The sequence below is a fragment of the Ursus arctos genome, unplaced genomic scaffold (assembly GCF_023065955.2).
Source record: "Ursus arctos isolate Adak ecotype North America unplaced genomic scaffold, UrsArc2.0 scaffold_8, whole genome shotgun sequence".
In the NCBI taxonomy this organism is placed as follows: Eukaryota; Metazoa; Chordata; class Mammalia; order Carnivora; family Ursidae; genus Ursus; species Ursus arctos.
This window is the reverse complement of record NW_026623100.1, coordinates 23,271,366-23,293,997: the sequence shown is the minus strand read 5'-3', so window position 1 is coordinate 23,293,997 and position 22,632 is coordinate 23,271,366. Positions and strand designations below refer to the sequence as shown.

The following is a 22,632-nucleotide window of genomic DNA, read 5'->3' as shown; positions in this document are numbered from 1 at the left end:
ACACTTTGAAGTGGTCCTTACTGGTTATGGGACAGAAGACAAGTGCCTTAACTTCTCTACATTTGTTTAGCAATCTGCAAAATAAAATGGATTTAAATAGATGATCTTTAAGGTCCTTTCCAGCCTATGATTTTATACTTCTATTCCTGCATTTTCACTAGGTATGAAAACAGCTCTGGCCCGTAGAGCTATTGCATACTCTATATAAAGCCATATCTTTACTTATCCTGTTAATAGGTCTGCTAATTAGAAAATAGTAATTTTCTCAAGCAATATTGCTATGTAAAAGTAAAAATGACAACCCAAATCCGCCTCCTCTAAGGCTGATTTTGCAAGAAAAATCTTATCTTCTGGTAAATACAAGATCTAACTGGGAGGCTTTTCACTCCTTCCTGTGTGCAATTAACAGCAAACACCTTGTCATAAACATTTTTGAAAGGTCAGAGATGGCAACAATTTTGCTAAAGAGATAAACAGTCAAATAAAACACTGCCCTGGTAATTCCCAGGCTTCAAAAAGCAGCATATGTCTAATCAATAATGAGACACCAAAAGGGATTGTGGGATAAAGGGCGGGTCCAATTTGAGGTATTAAAAACTTGCCTAAGTCATTTTTTTCCCCAACACATCTGTGTTGCAGCAGATACTGGAGCTGTTAATAGGCAATGTTAGTAAAATAAGATTCTGGCTATGAAACAAAAGACCGTTTTAGGTTGGAGAAGTAAATAATAGTAAGAATAAGGACTTTTGCAAAAGCCAAGGTAAGAACATCTTCCCTCTGTAATAAATCAACTATTGAGCTCAAATTTCAAATGTTAGTTTGAATTTATTATTATTGCCTTTTACCTTTGTCCTAACACAAACTGTAAGAGCTCAAAGGATATTAGTTTATTCCTATAGGTATATGGTTATACTTTAAATGTGCCTTAGAAATAGCATGTTTTATGTATATGTTCCTATCTAGGATTGTTGTCTTAAAAGTAAATTTCACGTTTTGTACATTGAAGAGATAGGTTTACTTTCTAAAATGTTCATTGTAAATTTTAATTTTTTAAATAAGGCATTTCCAGTCCTTATGGCAGGTTTTATGTTCCTGGCAAAAGTATTTTATCACTTAAACTGCATTACACACTGATTATCTATTATCTGTTCATATTAGGAAGGCTCTATCATCAGTTAATGTTTACTAAACAATCAATACAATCTAAGTGAAACCAGAATAAACTCAAACAAATAAGTGGGATGAAATTCAGAGAAAATTGAGACCGTGTCCACTTAGAAGGGAAGCCTTTGTGAGAACTCATTTCTACCTAAAAGATCTAATTTATCTTTTTTAATTCTATCAAAGTTAATAATGGATGACATGTCTTATAGCTTCAGTGATGCAGCAACTTGTTGATAACACAGAGAATTTAGAAACCAATTCATCAATTCGTGATTTTTTTAATTGGACCGTGGATGGTTAATTCTAAGTCATTAGACTCTCCAATAATAAAACACTAGAAAGAGAGAGTTAATTAATACAGAAGTGTGTACCTATCCTCTATCTCCTCAATGAATAAGAGTTCCTGTTCTGCTTCAATAACAGGTGGTACTTTTCACTTTGAGCATTTTTGGGGTGGGGTGAAGATAAGGTATGTAGAACGAGAGAAAACGAAGTAGGAAAAAAAAGAGGGGCCTTTATATCATATATATATATTTACATATATATAATTATAGGCCTATGTATAATTATATACATTTAATTGCAAATATCTATTTGTGAGGTATTATTTACATTTGTTTTTATGTATATTTATATTTAAATATACATTTTTGTATTTATTTCCATATAAGTATATTTATGTTTATACGTATTTTGTTATAGGCATATTTACTTCACAAATACCTGTCTCCCAGACACCCACAATGAGTCTATTAGGTTCCAGGCAAATAAGAAGGAATGCAGCTTTCCCTTATTTCCTTATTCAAAGGGGACGCAGGGTGGTTGAAGGATCTCAGCTTTGCAAACATCTCAGTTTTGCACTTACTGGTAAGGCTGCACTGCTACTCACATATCTGCATACTGATATTCCATTACCTGTTAAACGTCCATTACCTGGAAGGGACCTTAGTGATTATCTGGATCCCCTAACCCTCTTCGCAATTGGGGAACCAGAGGCTCAGGGACATTAAGAGACCTGTCCAAGAGACTGTCCCACACTCCCAGCTCCCCCACCCAGCGATCGCTGCATCAAGCTTCTCTGTTCTCCCCTGCCCAAGAACACATCTTCTGACACTCAAATGGAGAAATTAATGAGTCTGCAAGTTAAAGATTCTCCTTAAACAAATTGGTTCATTACTATTTAATTGAGGAGGCTTCAGAGCAATAAAAGCCTTGCTTACCAAAACTAGATAAGCAGCTCATGAAACATTGAGCTCGAGAAATTCAAAAACTGTCACAAGTCAATAAGTGCTGCCTTTCTGTTTGATGAATGCCACCCAGTAGCTTCAGAAGTATCAGAAACTAATGGTGTCCCGGCACTCCGTAGGCATACATTAATGGGATCGGGAACATAAAATATAAACAATAATGTACATATCGATTGTTCCGGACACTTGAAGCCCAACAAACATTTGAAAGGTCAGTCATTGTACTTGCATCACATTACAGATAAGTCATTTGCTTAAAGCTGGAAACTTGGCTCTCCGTGTAAATTTATCTTGTGACCTATACGCTTAATCATGCCATGCCTCTGTTGCTTCCTTAGGTTGTCTGGCATGAAAAATATACCAGAAGTGCTTAACCCCACAAAGCATATTCAGATAAATGACAACATACACATTGCCAGGAAGGATACTGTGTGGGAAGAATCTATTCTATAGGCTGAATAAATGCCATGAAACAGATTTTACCCTGACAGAACATATTGAAAGGTTTCTCTAAGTCTCTTACCACATGAGCTTACAAACGAGTACGTGTGCTTTCAAAGCATTTCAAAAATATACAAGTTTAGGCAGTACAATGCCAAAATTATTTTTACTTTCACCAAAAAACTAAATTTGGTTTAAATAGTTCACACTAGGGTATAGGCACTTTTTCCTACAATGAAAAATTTCTTTCTTTTCAGAGCTCCTCCAAAACTATCTAAAAATGTGAAGGTCGTATGGCTGCCCATATAGACAAGACATCCCTTCACTGGGGCTTTCGCATCTGAAGGCACCTCTCCTCCAGAATCAGTCAGGCTTCCACTCAGAAGTCTTTGTGGTGCTCCCACCTCTGGACGAAAGGATAGTAGATGCAGATGCTTCAAAATCCAACAGCCCTAGTCCCTTCCCCGAAATGATGAGGCCCGTTTTGAGTCAATATCCCACTGTTGACTTGTACAAGGAGCAAGAGGAGCTTTGAAAGTTTGAAAGAAAGACTTGCAGTTTATGCCCTCTTCATGAGAACAGGCAAGAGTTGAAAGTATTCCACATCTCCTTCGATAAGGGATCAGATTACCCTACGTTTGGAGAGTTCCCCCATTTGCTGTCAGGTGAGAACCAAGCTTTTAGCCATGACTCCCACCCCCAAAGGATGGTGAGGGGGAGCTGAAACAGGGCAACCGTCCTCTGGAAGAGGCCTTGCAAAGTACTTGCTAGAATCGCCTCTGGCAGAAGACATTCCTGTTATCTGTAGAAGAGTGAAAATGCATATGCCTTTAGGCTGACAGTTTAAATCTTAAGTATTTCAACTGTTTCTTGTGAGGAAGGCAACCAGATTTTCTTCTTCTGAACTTTGCATTATATGGATCTTTTACATTGACTTCTGCAAGATTCTACAACAGCTAAAACCGGCCATTTTGAAAATCTGATTTCCTTATTCATGAATGATACCAGTTTCAAAAACACTTTTTAAATTCATATTACATTCATGAGCAATTGATAACCATCCTAAAATCATGTATTTATAATCTACATCAAAATATCACCATTCTAATAACGAATTTTAAAACCCTAAAGGAAAACAACAGCGATTTCTTTAATAGCTACATGACCTAATTTTAACGTAAAAGACAACATTTCATAGTTTTCTAACAAAATAGTGACCTATAGATTATTCTACTTTATTTACTTTTTAGAAGATTTTATTTATTTATTTATTTATTTATTTATTTATTTATTTATTTGTCAGAGAGAGAGCACACACAAGCCAGGGGAGCGGCAGGCAGAGGGAGAAGTACGCTCCCCTCTGAGCTCCCGGGAGCCTGTACCCCCACCCCATGCGGGATTTGATCCCAGGACCCTGGGATCATGACCTGAGCTGAAAGTAGACACTTAACAGACTGAGCCACCCAGGCACTCTAGATTATTCTATTTTAAAATGTATATAAAACCTCAAGTGGACCAAAGGAATTAATACGTATCAGTTTAACCAAAACCCAACAATTATACTTGGACAAAAGAGAAGAACATTTCAAAGACAGAGCTTTTGCTTCTTGCTTAAAGCAGATTTACTCTGAATATAGTTCCTAAATGTAAATTGTATTCCATTAAATAAAGTGAATAAGCTTGCATTACTAGTTTCCCGATATTTAGATTTTTAAAGGTTCCGAAAACCTGCATAGCTCAAACAACTTCTATTACAATCAAAACTTAACTAAGACAATCGTATTAATATTTTGAGTAAAGAAAATTCAGGACCCTGATGGGGATTATGTTTTTTGATAAATAAGTTGTATTCTGAAATATAGATTGTAACTTCATTTTGTCCGAGGATGAGAGATGTTCATGCAAAGGAAAGGCAGCGTTTTCAAGCTGTAAACACTATCTTTTAGCCAAAATGTATCTTTTATGGAGTTAATTTTTAATTGTATAAAACCTGCTGGCTAAGAATCCCCTTAAAAGTTGTTCTATTTTCTGTACTTTAAGTTTTAAACTGAGATTCTGCTAATCAAGGAACAAGAAGAAAAACCTGTAATTTGAGACCAAGAATCCAACTTCCCTACTGCTTATGATAAGATAAATACAAAAAAATGGCCAAAGTGTATCTCCATTATATCAAAAACTGTTCACATGTCCTAGAATGCAAACTTACAATGACATTCAAGGACAGAGCCACCTGCACTATCAGAGTGAAGGAACTGTGCGGTCCTCCCAAGGAGGTCTTCAGGGAAAAAATTCAAAATAAAATTACACTTATTATATCCTCCCTCTGAATGTTTCCTCAAAAGTTACGTCAGTTTTTCAAGGCTCAAGTCAAATTTGCAGGTGGGCTACTTTTCTTGTGCTCCAACCTTGGAATATTTTCTTCCTTCTTGAAAAGGTGCCAGCCGCTCTCTGGGCAGTAACTCCACAAGGCCGAAGGCTGTGTACCTCCAGGTCCTGCCCCTGGCGTCTCAGGTTTAGAAAAATGGAACTAGGCTATCAATATCACCTGAGTTTCAAAGAAATGTTCTCTGCCACAGTACCTAAACTCAAAGGATTTCCCTTTGACAAGAGGCATGTGGTGATGTGAAAAGGGAAATGAGAGTCCCTACTGGGACTGTGAACATCCTCGCATTTGTGAGGCCAACTGCCACACTCCAGGCTTTTCTTGTTCCCTGACAAGGCTCCTCCCAGCCCTCTCCTGGGATGCTTTTGACAGCAACTGCAAACAACAGAAGCCAGCAGGAACGTGTAAGAACAGGTGCTGGAGCCTCCCAGGGCAGCCTGCTTGCGGAGAAAGGGCGTCCTCAGAGCAGCCTTGGGACGTCCCACTTTGGAGATGCCCTCTTGCCCTCTGCCATTGCAAGATCTTGCTTCTTTTCATGCAGCAGATGTCTGGAGAGATTTGTAACAATGCATTATGGCTTCTAAGTTGCTGCTGGCAAATTTTCTCCGTCAGCTTTTAAGGGGACTTTGGTGGGCTCGCCAACAGTATGAAACAAGGATGGAAAAATTCATTCTTAGGTTGGTGCTCAGATAAGGGAAATAATAATAAAAGCTAGGACCTTTCCATATTACTCCATTATTCCAGGTTACTGCTTTCCACTTCCTATGACATCTCAGGAAAAGGGACATTCCTAGGTTCAGGAGGTCTCCCGCATTCAAGAGGAAACAGATCAGAGAATGCTTCCTCCACAAACAGGTCAGCAATATTCACACACCGCACACTCCAGCATGTTAGACCTCACTTCAGGGGCATCTGGCCAACTACTATTAACTCTTATTCTTTTCCTCTTACTAATATTGCTCTGTGGGCAGGGTGCTCTGCACGCGGGCATAGTTACCTGTGTGAGTGAACAACCACTCAGAGTGGCTGTTTCAGCCAGCTTCTTAAAGTGTGGTCCATGGACCAGCAGAGACAGCATGAGACATTGCCTGGGAGTTTGTTAGAAATGGAAAATCTTAGGGGCACCTGGGTGGCTCAGTCGGTTAAGCATCTGACTCTTGATATCAACTCAGGTCTTGATCTCAGGTCTGAGTTCAAGTTCCTTGCTGGGCTCCAGACTGGGGGGTGGGGGGTGAAGCCTACCTAAAAAAAAAAAAAAAAAAAAAAAAAAAAAAGTAAAATCTCAGCCCTAACTTAGACCTTCTGAAACTGCATTTAACCAGATCCCCAAATGATTCTTTTTTTTTTTTTTTTTAAAAGAGAGGTTGAGGAAGTACTTTCTTTTTCTTTTTTTTTTTTTTTTTTAAAGATTTTATTTATTTATTTGACAGAGATAGAGACAGCCAGCGAGAGAGGGAACACAAGCAGGGGGAGTGGGAGAGGAAGAAACAGGCTCATAGCAGAGGAGCCTGATGCGGGGCTCAATCCCATAACGCCGGGATCACGCCCTGAGCCGAAGGCAGACGCTTTAACCGCTGTGCCACCCAGGCGCCCCCCCAAATGATTCTTGTACAGATCCAAGCCTAAGCACCACTATACTACGGCTTCTTAGAGCAACTCAAGGCTCAGGATTCAGAGAGCAATATCTGCCCTATACCAATGCAGTGATTTACGCGGCTCCAAGAGCACTCCAGTGCATCATGTAAGCCTCAGCCTTCCCAGCATGTATGGGCAAAAATCAATGAATCTATGTTATAGTTGAAAAGACCAAAGTCAAACAGTAGATGACTGGTGGTAGCAGAACTCAAAATTCCCAAATCTTAGATTTTTGCCCTTTCTGCTGCTTCAGCTAGTCCTAAAAAATGGCTCTTTCACATCTGGGTCATGAGAATTTTTTTCCTATTGGCATCATAGGTATAATGGAAAGAAGACTTCAAGTACGGTTTCTACCATTATTCACCCTCATGACTTTGAATGAACCACTTCTTTAAAAAATAGGTTGGAAGCCAAACAAAAGAAAGGACATTTATTAAATAAAGTTATTAAACTAAAAATAAAAGAGTAGGGCCATGATTTAGTAGTAAGTAGCAAATATTACAAAAATATTCAAGTTCTAATTTGTCATTTAATTTCTGAAAACATATCCTAAGAAAATATTCTCAAAGAAGAAAATGTTACATGTACTAAAATGATCATTACAGTATTATTTATAATAGAAAAAAAACCTGAAAGCAACCAAAATACTCTCTGTTCAGGATATGGCTAATTAAATTATGGAACATTTGCTCATTTAACATGATATTCACCAAGACTTGGCAGCAGCATGAAAAATTCTGGTATAATGTGAGGAGGAAAAGCAGATTATACAACTGTGGCACGTTATAATTCTTGACATAATACTATGTCAAGACAATTACACTTCTAGAAAACAATGGAACACATTCGTGAAACCTATCATGTTTTATCAGGATAAGCAGGATATAAGTGACTGTTTTCTAAACTTTCAGTATTTATTCAATTACTTTTATTTCTTTAAAATAAGTATTACTAAGAGAAAATGAAAACAAATGTAGTAATGATGAGACCTAATACAGTTATTACAAGTTATCCTTAAATCTGGCCCTGAACTCCACGAATGATAACAAGAATAAACAATGACCAAATGCTCCATCTGTGCTTGGTGCTGTGCTGAAAGCTTCATCAGCGTGGCTCATTCAGTCCTCTGAGAACAGTAATATTATCAACCCCACTTTATGGATGAGGATACCAGAACACACAGTGCTCAGCCTCTTTCAAACTCCAGTGCACATACAAGCTATGTACCTTGCAGTTTTCTTATGAGAATGAACATATTGTCTTGTTAACCTATACGGTTCTATAAAAAAGGCCACAGAGAGATAGAAACTATACTGGGTGGGAGTTGGGGGGGGAACTCTCCATTTTCTTGTCACAATGGGGGCAGAAACAGCTCCCTGATTGTGGTGACCCTTACACACTGTCACCACACTAGACTGCCTGTCTCTAGAAGGGTGTGGATTCAGGTGGCATCCTCAAACATCCCTGAGGCAGTATCATTTTCAGTACACAAACACTAAACAGCAGAAATCTGTGTTACATTTTAAGGTGGGATAAAGCTGCCAGTAATATCTGTCCTAGAAATCAGGAGACATGGGCTCAGAGCTTCATTGTGTCATTTCTTGGGCCTCAGCTTCCCCATCTGTGCAGTGGGGACATGTGGTTGGTACTGCTAGTCCAACAAGCAAGTCAGCCCCTCCCAGCCATGGCTCCGCCCTTGCCCAGACTTTCCCACGTTGCTGCCATAGCGGCCATCTCAAAACCCCAATCTCCTCAGGTCACCACACTTCTTCTTCAAACCATTTGCTTTCAGTTGCCCCTAGGATAGAACCACATCATCCCTAGCACAGTCCACACAATTCTGTGGGGTCTGGCCCTCCCTGTCTCTCTCCACTTCGCGTTCCAAGCTTCCCTCACACCAGCTTTCTCGCAGGTGGCTCGTGCACTCTCTGCCTGGGTATCTCTCTCCTTTTTGCCCTTCCCCGAGGTGCCTCAGCTCCACCACCACTTCCTCAGGGAGGCTTGCAGACCTGTCCCACAGGAAAAGCTCACCCTGTGGCACCCACTCACCCCTTCGTGTCTCTTTCCCTCATGCTACTTACTGCAGTGGTAATTTTATATTTGCCTGAGTCTAGTTCATGTTTCTGTATGTCCCGTCATTGCCACACTACCTGCTATAATGTAGCCTCTCTGAATGCAGAGGGTTTCCTTCGTATCTCCAACTCTTAGCACATGGCAGGTCTTTGATAAATCTTTGCTGAACGAATATCAATCTGACTCCTCAAGATTGCCATGGAACTGTGCAGTTAGCACAGGCTCAAACAAACCCAGTAGACCTGGACTACAGAAAGAACAAACCTGACATTTAGAGTCTGCTTTCCCACCAAAAAAAAAAAAAAAGGGAAAAAGAAAACCTATTATGCCAGATCAACTAAGAAAGTAAAAAAGTCAATGAAAAAAGCACTTCATAAACTCCAAATTACAGTGTACACAGAAGGACCTGCCTCCACCCTTTTTAGAAACAGCTACAGTATAAATATATACATAAAATATAAAATACAGGGTATAATTGTTACTGACAGTGCGGAAAGCAAATTATTAAGTTAAATTCTCTGGAAGGATTTAAATACAGTCAAATCACATTGAAACAGCTTTTTAACCAAGGTTTGGATAAACTATAGGGTAGGGCTGTCTCTGTCTCAATTTCCTCATCTCCATAAATGTAGAGTTTCACTAAACGATCCTTAACATCCCTTGAAGGCTCAGATTCTGATACTATGACAATTAACGTAACAGTGAGACTCAAGAAAACCTCACATGCGTGATGCCAAGCAAGGCGACTCTGTGGACACTTGAAGTGGCCCTCCTTACGTGAAACCCTGAAGAAGCCCCACTATGCCTCTCCTGCCTTCACCTCTTCTCCATCTGGAGGGCCTCCCCTCTGGCTCTGCTCTGCTTCTTTTCGCTCTCAGAATAACTGTCAGCAAGATTAATTTAAATCCACGTGCTGTCTTCCCCTGGGGGTATTTGCCTTTGAATTTTCTCTCTCAGTGTGGTAAAAGTTGTTTCCTGCCCCCAGGAGAAGGGATTTCAGACATTAACACGCTGGTGGAAGAGGTATTTACAGAGCAGGGACCCTGTCTGCCTGCAAAGTCAGCTTCCCAACCTCTGAATGAGACCAGCCCCTTCAAGGAGGAAGGGCAGGTGAGGGAAGCTCAGAAAAGGGGCCAAGTCCCAACTCAAGTATTACCTATTCAGACTTTGTTCAAATGCATTTCTGCATATATTCACAAAAGCATGTACAGCTTAGTGTCTTGCAAAACTGATGCACAAAAATTCAATCTGGTAATAATTAGAAACAATTTGTTATTAACTAGTTTTGACATTGCAAAGTAAATCATTTCTTGGTCACTTTAAATTAAAAAAATCACCCTCTGGGTGTGAAATTTATTAAAAATATTTTACATAAAGCATTTAAAGCATTTCTATGTAAGATCTCTCAAATCTCTGCACAACATACCTATGGCATCTTGAGTAAAATATAAAATGTAAAAAGTACATCCTTGTGTAAATATAATCAATTAATTAAAATACTTATTTTACAATGTCTTAACAATGTAATTATCCACTAAACAATGAATATACTTACTAAATATAGCAAATCTAGTACATATAGTGTATATAGTATTATTATCATAACACGGCTCTTAAATTTTTTTTAGCATTTAGGAAAATGGGAAGAAAGACTAGATAAAGAATAAGTCAGAATTAAGCACCAAATTTAACTGAAAAATTCAATTTGGAATAATTCTACTAAAAATGACCTTTCTTCAACTTTTAAATTCAAAACTTCTATTTTATGATTCTGTGTTTATGGAAATTTCCTAAATTTCTGAATGAACTGTGTATGCTAGAAATGGTATTCTAAATTTAAAGATTTCAAATAGACACCTAAAATTACTCATTAAATATACAAAATTTTTAATATAAAATAAATTTGTACTTCAAAAATCATGTAGCATTTTGGTAGCACTTAAAAGCAATGCCATTTCTGACTCCTTTATTATCAATTGATACATTGTCTTCTATACAAGTGCAGCATGATTTAATTGCTTTTATTATGATTAGCTTGTTAATTTTTTAGAGTTGATTATGCTACACAGAGGGGGAGATTTTATTTATGTGTTCTGAGATTTTATTTATGAAGCAAAAGGTTAGCTCACTAACGTCTCTATTTTTGGGAAAGAAGCAAATTTGTTGTGTTATACAGGTTTAATTAAACTACATTAAGGGAAAAAAACCACACAAATCCTTAGAACTGAGAACTTTCCAAGCCATCCATGATTTCAGCCACAGAGTTGGCAAAAACCACAACTAGGTGAAATTTCCTAATTTTGTAGCGTGTGTTGTTTGGAGTGCAGTTAAACAGTTTCTCAACCCATGCTTTCGTTGGAGGATTACCATTGAGAAAGGACATAGCATACCTAATTCAGTTCACCCAAATTTGGTAGACTGCAGAGTGAATTTCTTACCCCAACATTAGCGTTACGAGCGAGGCACGCAAGTTTAACTGTAGGTAGCAGACTTTCCATTCAGTGCTCTTTTCAGCATCTTGTAGTAAAGGCGTGGATAAGAAGGAGGGGGAAATAAAGCTTTGACAGATGGTACTCAGCGCTTGACTCCTGCTGAGCTCAGCAGGACCTGTGGTTTCCAAGGTTAGGGCTGTCAAAATGGCTCTGTCTATCAAGTGAATAACAAAGTGTAGACTGCCTGTCCGTTTCCTATACAAAACTTAGATTTCATGTGCCATTATTGTCCGTCTCTCTGCTGATTTAATAACTTCCAAGGAGAAGAACTGAGGGTTCCGATATAGCGTCACTATTTGAGAAACTACCTGGAAAAGGAATTCTCAAGGGCTGAAAGAGGTAGGCCGAGATCTGAGCTTTTTCACTTCCGTTTCTCTCTAAGGCTTCTTGACTTGAAAAGGATTGGAAAGCCACCAAAGGTTCGCCTTTGGTTAAAAGCTAAATGTGAACCTTTGAAAATGCACTTAATGTCTCGCTCTCTCAAAAGGGAAGAATGTTTCTATTACAGATCCTTGCAGTGGTGGGTACTTATTCAACTAGAAATATTGAGAAAAGGAAAATGTTTCTATTATGAAATAGTGATGTGTTTAGATGTGTTTGTCAAAGTCCGTTTCTCACCTTTCACAGCTCTTAATATTAAAACCACCCCCCCCCACCTATGTCTAGAGCCTTCAGATGGTCGGAATAAGTAGTGGATGCTGAAAGAATGAATAATGTCATCAAACTGGCCTTTTGTCTGATGCGGTTACAGCTGTTTTTCTTGGTAAGTCTTATGTTTTTCTTCATGCGTATTTTGTGATTTCCAGATTGTTACTGACCTCTTCGGATTCCAATAAGGGCCAGTTAGTAGATTCATAAACCCAGGCTTTTTATTAAGATGATGCTGAAATTAAGATTGTGGTAGTGTGCCTGAATGAGCTAATAATTGTATGTCAGTGTACAACTTTTAACATTTAAAGTAAAACTTCCCATTGTTGTTCCATAATAACAAAGTAAAATTAAAATGTGGCATTTCAAAAGTGACATAGCTGGACATGCTTTAGTGATGTCCTGTTACTAAGCATTTTCATTGCTCTTTTTGATGAGCTGTAAATGTACCCATCTTGTCCCTTTTTTGACCTGGCTTGAGCAGACCCATCCACTTGTGTGGTGACTTACTAGCGTGTCTGAAAGAAGACAGTCTTGCTACAATATAGTTGAAAAATTTTCCTCTGCAAATATTTAGTTTATATAAGTCCCATGATCATAATGGAAATGTTATCTGGAAGGATGACTTGTTATTTCCAGTATATTCAGTTACTTCAATTTTTTTTTTTTAAAAAGGTCTGAGCTTTTTTTTAAACTCCAACCAGAAGTCTCCTGAGACACTGTATAGTAGCTATTCAGTAAAGGTTACTGAATTGAAATTAAAAGGGTATTAAAATTGAATAAAAGGAATTCAATAATCGAAATAAAAGGGATACAACTTTTACATCAGATTATGACAAGAAATGATCAAATGCCAATTTAGCATGAACTCATTTCCAGTTGTGCTTGCTTTTTATTCTGGAACTGTATGATGTTTTCATCATCTCTGTAGACAACAATGATAATTAAACAGGAATTTTGAAAAGAAATCCTAAACCCAGATGAAATTTTCTTCTTTTTCTCTCTCTTGGCTTGCTTTGCTCAATAAGGTGATTTCTAAGCTTCTTTCTAACAGCCTGTACCACCCTCCCAAGACATTTTTTTTTTTAATGGTAAACTTCCTCAATCAAGTTTGCTTTTCATGTGTCTGCATTTTTTGAAAAGTCTCTGGGGTTTTATGTCTGGGGTGGCGGGGGGACCGTATGCTTCTGTAATTTCATCCGAGTCCATAAACTATAAGGCCCTGGAAATTAAGTCCATCCTTGGCAAGAAGTCAGCAATCATAGAGGAAGAAAACAGAACTAAAACAGATATGACCTGCTATCACACATTTAACCCCCCAAAACCTTCTCAGTCCTGACCCACAGCACTGGCCCAGAACTCTGGGACCAAGAAGTCAGAATCTGCAGGGTTGACTAATGTAACTAATATGCTGTAATTGCACTCAACCCTTCAGTCATGTTTATTTTTTAAAGTTTTAAATTGTGGTAAAATATATATAACATAACATATACCTTCTGAACCCTTTTTAAATCTACAGTTCAGCAGTGTTACATTCCCACTGTTGCCCAATAAATCTCCACAACTCTTTTCATCTTGCAGAACTGAAACTGTACTCATTAAACAACTCCCCATTATGCCCTCCTCCCCAGCCTCTGCCAACCACCATTCTATCTTTTTTAATTTGACTACTCTAGCTACCTATCATATGGGGAATCATACAGTATTTGCCTTTTTATGACTGGCTTATTTCACTTAACAAAATATCCTCAAGGTTCATCCATGTTACAGCATGTGTCAAAGTTTCCTTCCTTTTTAAGGCTGAACAGTATTCCAGTATATGTAAATATTACCTTTTATTAATCCATTCTTCCACGTATGGACACTTGGGGTTGCTTCCACCTTTACTATTGTTCAAATAATTGAACATGGTGGTACAATCTTCAGTTTGTTTTAGAAAGTGATTACTGCATGCTACAGACTAAATGAAGACCACAAAACACACTGGATAAAGAATGGCAGAAAAATATAGTAATAAAAATCGCCAATATTTATCAAGTGCTTACTATATGCTGGCACAGTGCCATGTCTATCACTGGTATTTATTCTATGAACCATGTACCATTATTAGCCTCATTTCATAGAAGTGAAAACTGAAGCACAGAGAGGTTGGTTAACTAGTCCAAAGTCACTCAGCTAGTAAGTCATTGGGATGCAAAACTGGGAAATGGTAGGGGGAGAGTATGTGCACTGGGAGGAGGGAAGAAATCACAGCAGTCCTCTTTGTGGAGCCACAGCCAAACAGTAAAGAACTCCCTGATCACTGCAGAAGGTGTGGTTTGGCCAAAAGAGCACTCTGCTATGAACCAGAAAAACCATCTGTGTCACCACTTCATTGCAGGACCCTCAGCAAGGCAGCTACCCTCCCTGGGCTCAGTGCTGGGGAAGAGGAGGTTGAATTGGGTGTACTCATTTCTAACAATCCCTCATTCCAAATGAGATTTACCCTGTAGTACTTCAGGACTTGGAGCGTTATCTGAGAGATGAGGATGTAATTTAAAATGTTTAAATGTATGCTTCAGTCTTCCAATATCGATAATCAATAGTTTGCTGATTCTCATTCCACTATGCTCAAATCATCCTGTATACCCCTTGAATGAAACTAAGATGACAATGACACAATACCAATAGGACTGTGTGTGGGGAAATGAGGTCTCTCATTTAGGTGTGCCTGCCCCCAGCAAAAGCAAAGCAGAGAATTGTGAACAGTGCTCATTTCATATATGTATTTACATGATTAAGATCATATAAGCCCCCAAAATCTGCCACTGGAGGGAATGAGAAGGCTAAGACTGAATGAATCTACATTTTCCTCCACAGTCAAAATTTATCACTTTATTTTATCTTTACCAAAAAATATTCTATGTACATGCCCTCATCATCATAAATAGTTTATTAGCTCTTTTGGTTCTATGGTTATGAGTTTAGGTTGTAGGTGTTTCTGTGTTCATTTTCAGAGCATAACCCTAACTCTTGCTTATAGTGATTAAACTGGACCCAAGGAAACGAAGATATTTTTTAAGTACTTTAAAAAACAAAACAAAACCCTTTTAAACATTCTAAGGTCCTGGAGGAGACCATTTGGATTCCACTGATGTAATTTATAAATAGGTGCAGGTCTGAAAACCTACGAAGAACATTTCCAAGAAAAGGCTTTGGAAATTAGGCTCGAGAGAAGACTTGAGTTGCGGTATTGTTTGGATTCTTTGCAAATCAGGTGACAAATGCTTATTTGACCAAAGTCCAGGTATTTCACATAGAGTTCAAATGATCAATGAGGGCTGCATTTTTTTTTTTCAGGGATATCTGTTCAATATTAACTTAAAAGAATGTTTTCATTTACTTTCAGCCAGCTTACAGGGTTTATGACTTTATTTTAAACCAAATAATTACAATGGAAACACCCTCCATATTCCAGTCACGAATTTGCCATTCAACAGATAGTAACTATGTTCACCTTCAGCCAAGAGACTAATTCTGTGATACATAGTGCATCTTCCATCTTTCAGAAGATGCGAGTTCTAGAAACCAGACAGAAGAGGGAGCTATCCATCTGGAAATTAACTGATCCTTTCAAAAATATGTCAAATAAATATAGAAGGAAATTCTAACATGACCAAGTCTTAGTCTATTTGGTCTTGTATTTTATAGCAACATTACAAATTTTCTGGTGCATTAAAAGCAATAAAGAAAACTTCCAGTAAAGGCAAAAACATTGAGCGAAATTAACGAAGAGGCAAAATAAAGGAACCATTAGAAGTCCGGCTAAAAATAGTCTCAGATTTATGGTTGATTTCCCACTTTATAGCAAAATATAGAACCAGAACACACCCCCAAAAAGCCAAAATAGTAGACTGCTGCCATACACATCACTAATATTGCCTTCCTATAGATCCTGATCCTAAAAAGGAACTCTGACTTTAAAATTGGTAACATCTGGAAATGGCAAAATAGAAAAACTGTTGGGCTGCATCTGTCTCGAAAATGCTATGTAATAAGATTTACTTAATATATTTGAAAGAGAAAAAAAAATGTTTTGTTCCCCAATTTGTTGCAACATCTGAAAGTTCATGAGGTTATGACCCCTCTTTAAGAAAGCATCTCCCACCACCTGCAAATACCCCAGGAAAAGCAGTTGGAAACAATAAAACACGTGCTAGTTAACGGTTACCAGGGAAACGGTTCTGGTTCACCAATCTGAGCGCCTGCGCTTCCCAGTGGCTTTGTCTGAGGGAGACATGCGCCAGCTGTTAGTGAATAACCATTGTTATAGATCATCAGGAAATCACAGTCAGCCTGCAACCCAGCCCCACTGGAAGTTTATTTCTCATATTTGTTCATCACCAGGGCAATCCTCCACCTTTAAAACATCCCCTTAGGCTGGGTTAACTAAATAATACCCTGCACCGGCAGGAACCTTTAAAGGGGGGCAAATTGCAAAAAGGTCTTTTTGCGCAGCAAATAGATTTCTAACTTCGATTCCAACTGTGTCACCTTCCTGCCCCCTTCACTTTCCAGTGGCAATTACAGGCCAGATACCTGAAGTCAGTGCCCCTTTGGGTGCCGTCCTTCCTTGCCTTGGTAGGACACTCGTGCACATACGCAACCCTCTCCTCCTAGAGCTTTCAGAGATCATTGGCTTAGTCTAGGCTACAGAAAGCCCTATGAATGTTAAACGAAGGCATTTGGGGCTGCCACCAGATGAAGGTCTGAGAGGACAAAGCAATGGGTCCCTGCCTCACCAACACACACACTCCAAACAGAACAGCCTCCACTTTTACCAATTTTATATTTTATGTTGTTTTATAAATTTATAAACGCAAAGATTTTCTCTGAAACAAGATCATATTGCTTTTTTAATGTTTAAAAGTCAATGAGCTCCAAACCCAATTATCAGACTCAACTTGAAAAATAGATTTCTAGACTTCCACGTTCCCATTTGGCATGCACAGAGCTTAGAAGTCACTGCTCCATCCTAACAATAAAAAGCTGAACAAACTGAAAAAAATCAACAACTCTTCTTAGATTTATCAGAGAAGTGAGCTCGTAGCACAAACCAATGCCCCCCAAATTGGAGAGGCAGGTGAATACAGAAAAATCACAACTTACTACAGCAGAAACCTCCACGTGGGGGAACCAGTACCACAGTAGGAAAAACTGAACTGCTATTGAGGAATTGTCGGAGGCTCAGTGTGGACAAGTCTGAGAATTAAAAACTCCAGTAGGACTCAGTCATAGAGGACCCCCAAACTTTTCTGAAATTTACCTCCAGTTGCTCGACCAGGTCCTTATGGTTTATATCGGAGGAAAACCTCCTTGTGCTTCCAATAGGGGTAGGGGAAAAGGAACCATTTTGAAATACACCAGAGCATTCTGTTCTTCTTAATAAGGCCTGCCCTCAGGTGAAACTATTTTACCAGAGCCTAACCTCTACTGGGGTTTTATCAGACCTGGATAAGACCCACTCTAGCTCCTTATAGCTATCCTGTTCCACCTAAGGTGGGAGAATAGGGGTCCTGAGAAGCACTGTTGAAGTTCACAGCCCAGGGGCACAGGCTCATCAAAAAACTGAGACCTAATCATAGGACTATAGAATGCTTCTCCTCCCCCAACACCTTACCACCATACTGTTAAAGGCCTGTTTGCCACAGTTGCTTTTACCCAGTACATTATGCCTACCTTTCAACAAAAACATGACAAGGCATACTAGAAGGCAAAACACAATTTGACAACACTAAACAAACATAAGAACCACCAGAGTCAGAAATGTAAGTATGTTGGAATTATCAGATCAGGAATTTTTTAAAAACTATGAAAAGGGATTTACCGGAAAAAGCAGACAACATGCAAGAATACATGGTTATTGTAAGCAGAGAGTTGACAGTTTTAATAAAGAATCTAGAAGACATGCTGGAGTTCAAAAAACACTAACAGAAATGAAGAATGCCTTTTTTAAGTTAGTTGGTAGAGTGGACACAATAGATGAATCTCTGAGTTTGAGGATATGACAATAGAAACTTTCAAAATGGAAAAGCAGAGAGAAAAACAACTAAAAAAAAAAAGTACAAATGTCCAGTTATAATTAAGTCACAGGAACAAAAAGTAATATAGTCAATAATATTTTAATATTGTACAGCAACAGATGGTAACCATACTTACCATGGCAAGCATTGCATAATATATAGAATTGTCAAATCACTGTCTTGTATACCTGAAACTAGTATAACATTGCACATCGACTACAACAATAAAAAATTTTTTAAAAGAACAGAATATCTAAGATCTGTGGGGTAATTACAAAAAGTTTAACATATGTGTAATGGGAATATCAAATATAGAAGAAAAATGGGAACAAAAGCAATATTTGAGGCAATAATGATGGAGAATTTCCCCAAATTCATCAGACATCAAGCCATAGATACAGGAAGCTTAGAGAACACCAAGCAGGATAAATGCCAGAACAAAACAAAGCAAAAACAAAAAACACCTACACCTAGGCACATCATATTCAAAATTCAGAAAATCAATGACAAATCTCAAAAAAGCTCAGAAGAAAAAATCACCTTACCTATAAAGAAACAAGGGCAATAATTATATTAGTTTTATCCTCAGAAATCATGTAAGCAAGAGGAGTGGAATGAATTTGTTTAAAGGGCAAAACAAAAACAAAAACAAAAAAAACTCCACCAACCTAGAATTCTGTAATTTGTGAAATTATCTTTCAAAAGTTAAAAAGAAATAACATTTTATCAGACAAACAAAAATTGAGGAAATCTGTTGCCAGAAAATCTGCCTTACAAAAGATGTTAAAATTTTTCAGAGAGGAAATTGATATGAGCCAGAAACTTGGATCTGAGCATAGAAAATGGGTAAGTGAAGGTAAAATAAAAGCTGTTATTTTTCCTATTCTTAATTGCTCTAACAGGTAACAGTTGTTCAAAATAATAATAGCAATAACATATTAAATTATGTGTTTATGTGTGATATATCTATACCTACATAGATACGCATGCTTATGTATAAGTAAAATGAATTACAACAATGATGCAAGGGATAGTATGGAGGAATTAGGAATATTTTATTATTATAAAGTACTTACACTACCTGAGAAACGGCATATTGTTATTTGAAAGTGGACTTGGGTTAGTTATATATTGCAAATTCTAGGCAAATAATGAAGAAAAGTTTTTAAGAAGTATAATTGATATGCTAAGAAAGGAGAGAAAATGGAATCATATAAAATGCTCTATTAAAACTATGAAAGGCAGAAGTATGGAAGACAAAAATAGGGACAAAGAACAAGGGCAACAAATAAAAAACTATAGCAAATATGGTAAACATTTCTCCAACTACCTCAATAATCATTTAAAATGTGAATGGTCTTAACACACTAATTAAAAGGGACTGTCAGAGTGTATCAAAAAATAAGAACCAACTGTATATTGTCTACAAGAAACCTAGTTTAAATATAAAAACACATATAGATTAAATGTAAAGGGATAGAGAAAAATATACCATGCTAACACTAATAGAAAGAAAGTGAGAGTAGCTATGTTAATTTCAGACACAGCAGTCTTCGGAGCAAGTAAAGTGATCATAGATAAAGACGGATATTATATAAGGAAAAGGCATTCATTTCCAAGAAGACTCAATAGTCCTTTAAGGTGTAAGCACCTAACAAGAGCATTAAAATATATGATGCAAAAAACAATAGAACTACAAGGAGAAATAGATGAGTCCACTATTTTAGTTGGAGACATTAACACCCTTCTATCGGAAATGACAGATCCAGCAGCCAGAAAATCAGTAAGGACATAGTTGAACTCAACACCACCATCAATCAACTGGAAATAATTGACATCTATAGACTACTTCATCCAAAAAATAGCAAATTACACATTCTTCTCAAGCACATGGAACATTCACCAATATAGACCATGTTGTGGGCCATAAAATACAGCTTAACAAATTTAAAATAATAGATATGTGCTTTTAGACCACAATGGAATTAAAGTAGACATCGGTAACAGTAAGATAACTGGAAAATCACAAAATACATGGAGATTAATCAACACACTTCTTAGTAAAACATGAGTCAGAGAAGAAATCTCAAGAGAAAATTTAAAATATTTTGAACTAAATTAAAATGAAAACACATGGGGTGCCTAGGTGGCTCAGTCAGTTAAGCAACTGCCTTCGGCTCAGGTCATGATCCTGGAGTTCCAGGATCGAGCCCACATTGGACTCCCTGCTCAGCGGGGAGTTTGTTTCTCTTTCTGCCCCTCACCCTGCTCGTGCTCTCTCTCTCTGAAATAAATAAATAAAATCTTTTTTTTTTTAAGATTTTATTTATTTATTTGACAGAGAGAGACAGCCAGGGAGAGAGGGAACACAAGCAGAGGGAGTGGGACAGGAAGAAGCAGGCTCCCAGCTGAGCAGGGAGCCCTATGCGGGGCTCGATCCCAGGACCCTGGGATCATGCCCTGGGCCGAAGGCATACACTTAATGACTGAGACACTCAGGCACCCCTAAATAAAATCTTTTTAAAAAAATAAAATAAAATGAAAACACAACTATTTGTGGGATGCAGTGAAAGCAGTGCTTAGAGGGAAATTTATAGCATTGAATACATATATTAGAAAAGAAGGGAGCTCTAAAATCAATCATCTGAGCTTCCACCATAGGAAACTAGACAAAGAAAAACAAATCTAAAGTAATCAGAAGAAAAATAATAATAATTACAGCAGAAATCAAAGAAATTGAAAACAGGAAATCAATAGAGAAAAATAAGCAAAAACATAAAAGCTGATTCTTTGAAAAGATCAATAAGATCAGTAAGTCCCTAGCTAGGCCAATGAATAAAAAGAGAAAATACAAATTACTAATACAGAAATGAATGAGGGCATCAATACAAATCCTGTGAACACTAAAAGGATAAAGGAGCATTATGAACTATTCTATGCCCACAAATTTAATAACCTAGATAAAATGGACCAATTCCTTAGAAGGTGCAATCTTCCAAAACTCAGAAAAGATGAAATAGACAATCTGAATAATCTCTATTGGTTAAAGAAATTGAATCAATAGTTAATAACCTTCCAAACAGAAAGCACCAGGCCTAGATAATTTCAATAGTAAATTCTACAAAACATTCAAGGAAGAAATTATGCCAATTTTTTACAATCTCTTCCAGAAAAATAGAATATTTTCTAATTCATTCCATGAGGCCAGCATTAACCTAATACCAACATCAGACAAAAACTTTAAAGAAAATAAAACAATAGACTAATATCTCTTATGAACATAGGTGCAAAAATCTTCATGAAAATATTAGCAAATCAAATAAACGATGTATAAAAATAATTATATGCCATGACCAAGTGAGATTTATCCCAGGAATGCAAGACTGGTTCGACATTCAAAAAAATCAATAAATGTTATCCTTCTTGTCAACAGACTAAAGAAGAAAATCACATGATCATATTAATTGGTACAGAAAAGCATGTAAAAAAATCTAACACCTATTCATGATAAAAAAAAAAATCTCAGCAAATTAGGAATAGAGGCATTTCCTCAACTCTGTTTTAAAAATCTACAGCAAATTCGTACTTAATGGAGAAAAACTTGAAACTTTCCTGCTAATATCAGAAACACAACAAGGATATCCTCTTACCACTCTTTTCAACATTGTATTAGAAGTCCTAGCTAATGCAATAAGACAAGAAAGAAAGAAAGAAAGAAAGAAAGAAAGAAAGAAAGAAAGAAAGAAAGAAAGAGAGGAGGGAGGGAGGGAGGGAGGGAGGGAGGAAGGAAGGAAGGAAGAAAGAAAAGGAAAAGTATACACAGTGGGAAGGAAGAAATAAAACTGTCTTTGCTTGCATATGACATGATTATAAATATAGAAAATCCAAAAGAATTGACAAAATAGCTCCTAGAGCTGATAAATAATTAGAGCAAGGTTGAAGGATATAAGGTTAATATGCAAAAGTCAGTTGCTCTCCTATATATCAGCAATAAACAAGTGGAATTTGAAATTAAAAACACATTGCTATTTACATTCGCACCTCAAAAAAGTTAAATATTTAGATAAAAATCAATGGAAAAGATGTACAAGATCTATGTGAGGAAAATTACTAAGCTCTAATGAAATATTTCAAGAAGAAACTAAATAAATGGTGAGATATCCCATGGTAATGGAAAAGACTCAATATTGTCAAGATATTAGTTCTTCCCAACTTGCTCTATAGATTCAAAACAATCCCAATCAAAATCCCAGAAAACTATTTTGTGGATATCAACAGATTCTAAAGTGTATCTGAAGAGACAAAAGACCCAGAAGAGCCAAGTCAATATTGAAGGAGAAGAACAAAGTTAGAGGACTGACACTACCCAACTTAAAGACTTACTGTAAAGCTACAGTAATCAAAACCATTTGGTATTATTGAAAGAATAGACAAATAGAAAAATGGAACAGAATAGAGAGTCCAGAAGTACACCCACATAAATATAA

The 22,632-nt window shown here is 37.3% G+C and overlaps 2 long non-coding RNA genes across 2 annotated transcripts in view; one reads left to right on the top strand and one right to left on the bottom strand.

Annotated features, from left to right (window-relative positions):
- The window catches only part of LOC113245427 (uncharacterized), a 427,039-nt gene that overhangs the window by 115,738 nt on the left and 288,669 nt on the right, over positions 1–22,632 (bottom strand). The window lies entirely within an intron of this gene.
- On the top strand, positions 622–21,400 carry LOC125283167 (uncharacterized). The gene is made up of 2 exons (XR_007190824.2): positions 622–760; positions 12,102–21,400. It is a non-coding gene; the product is annotated as an uncharacterized LOC125283167 (long non-coding RNA).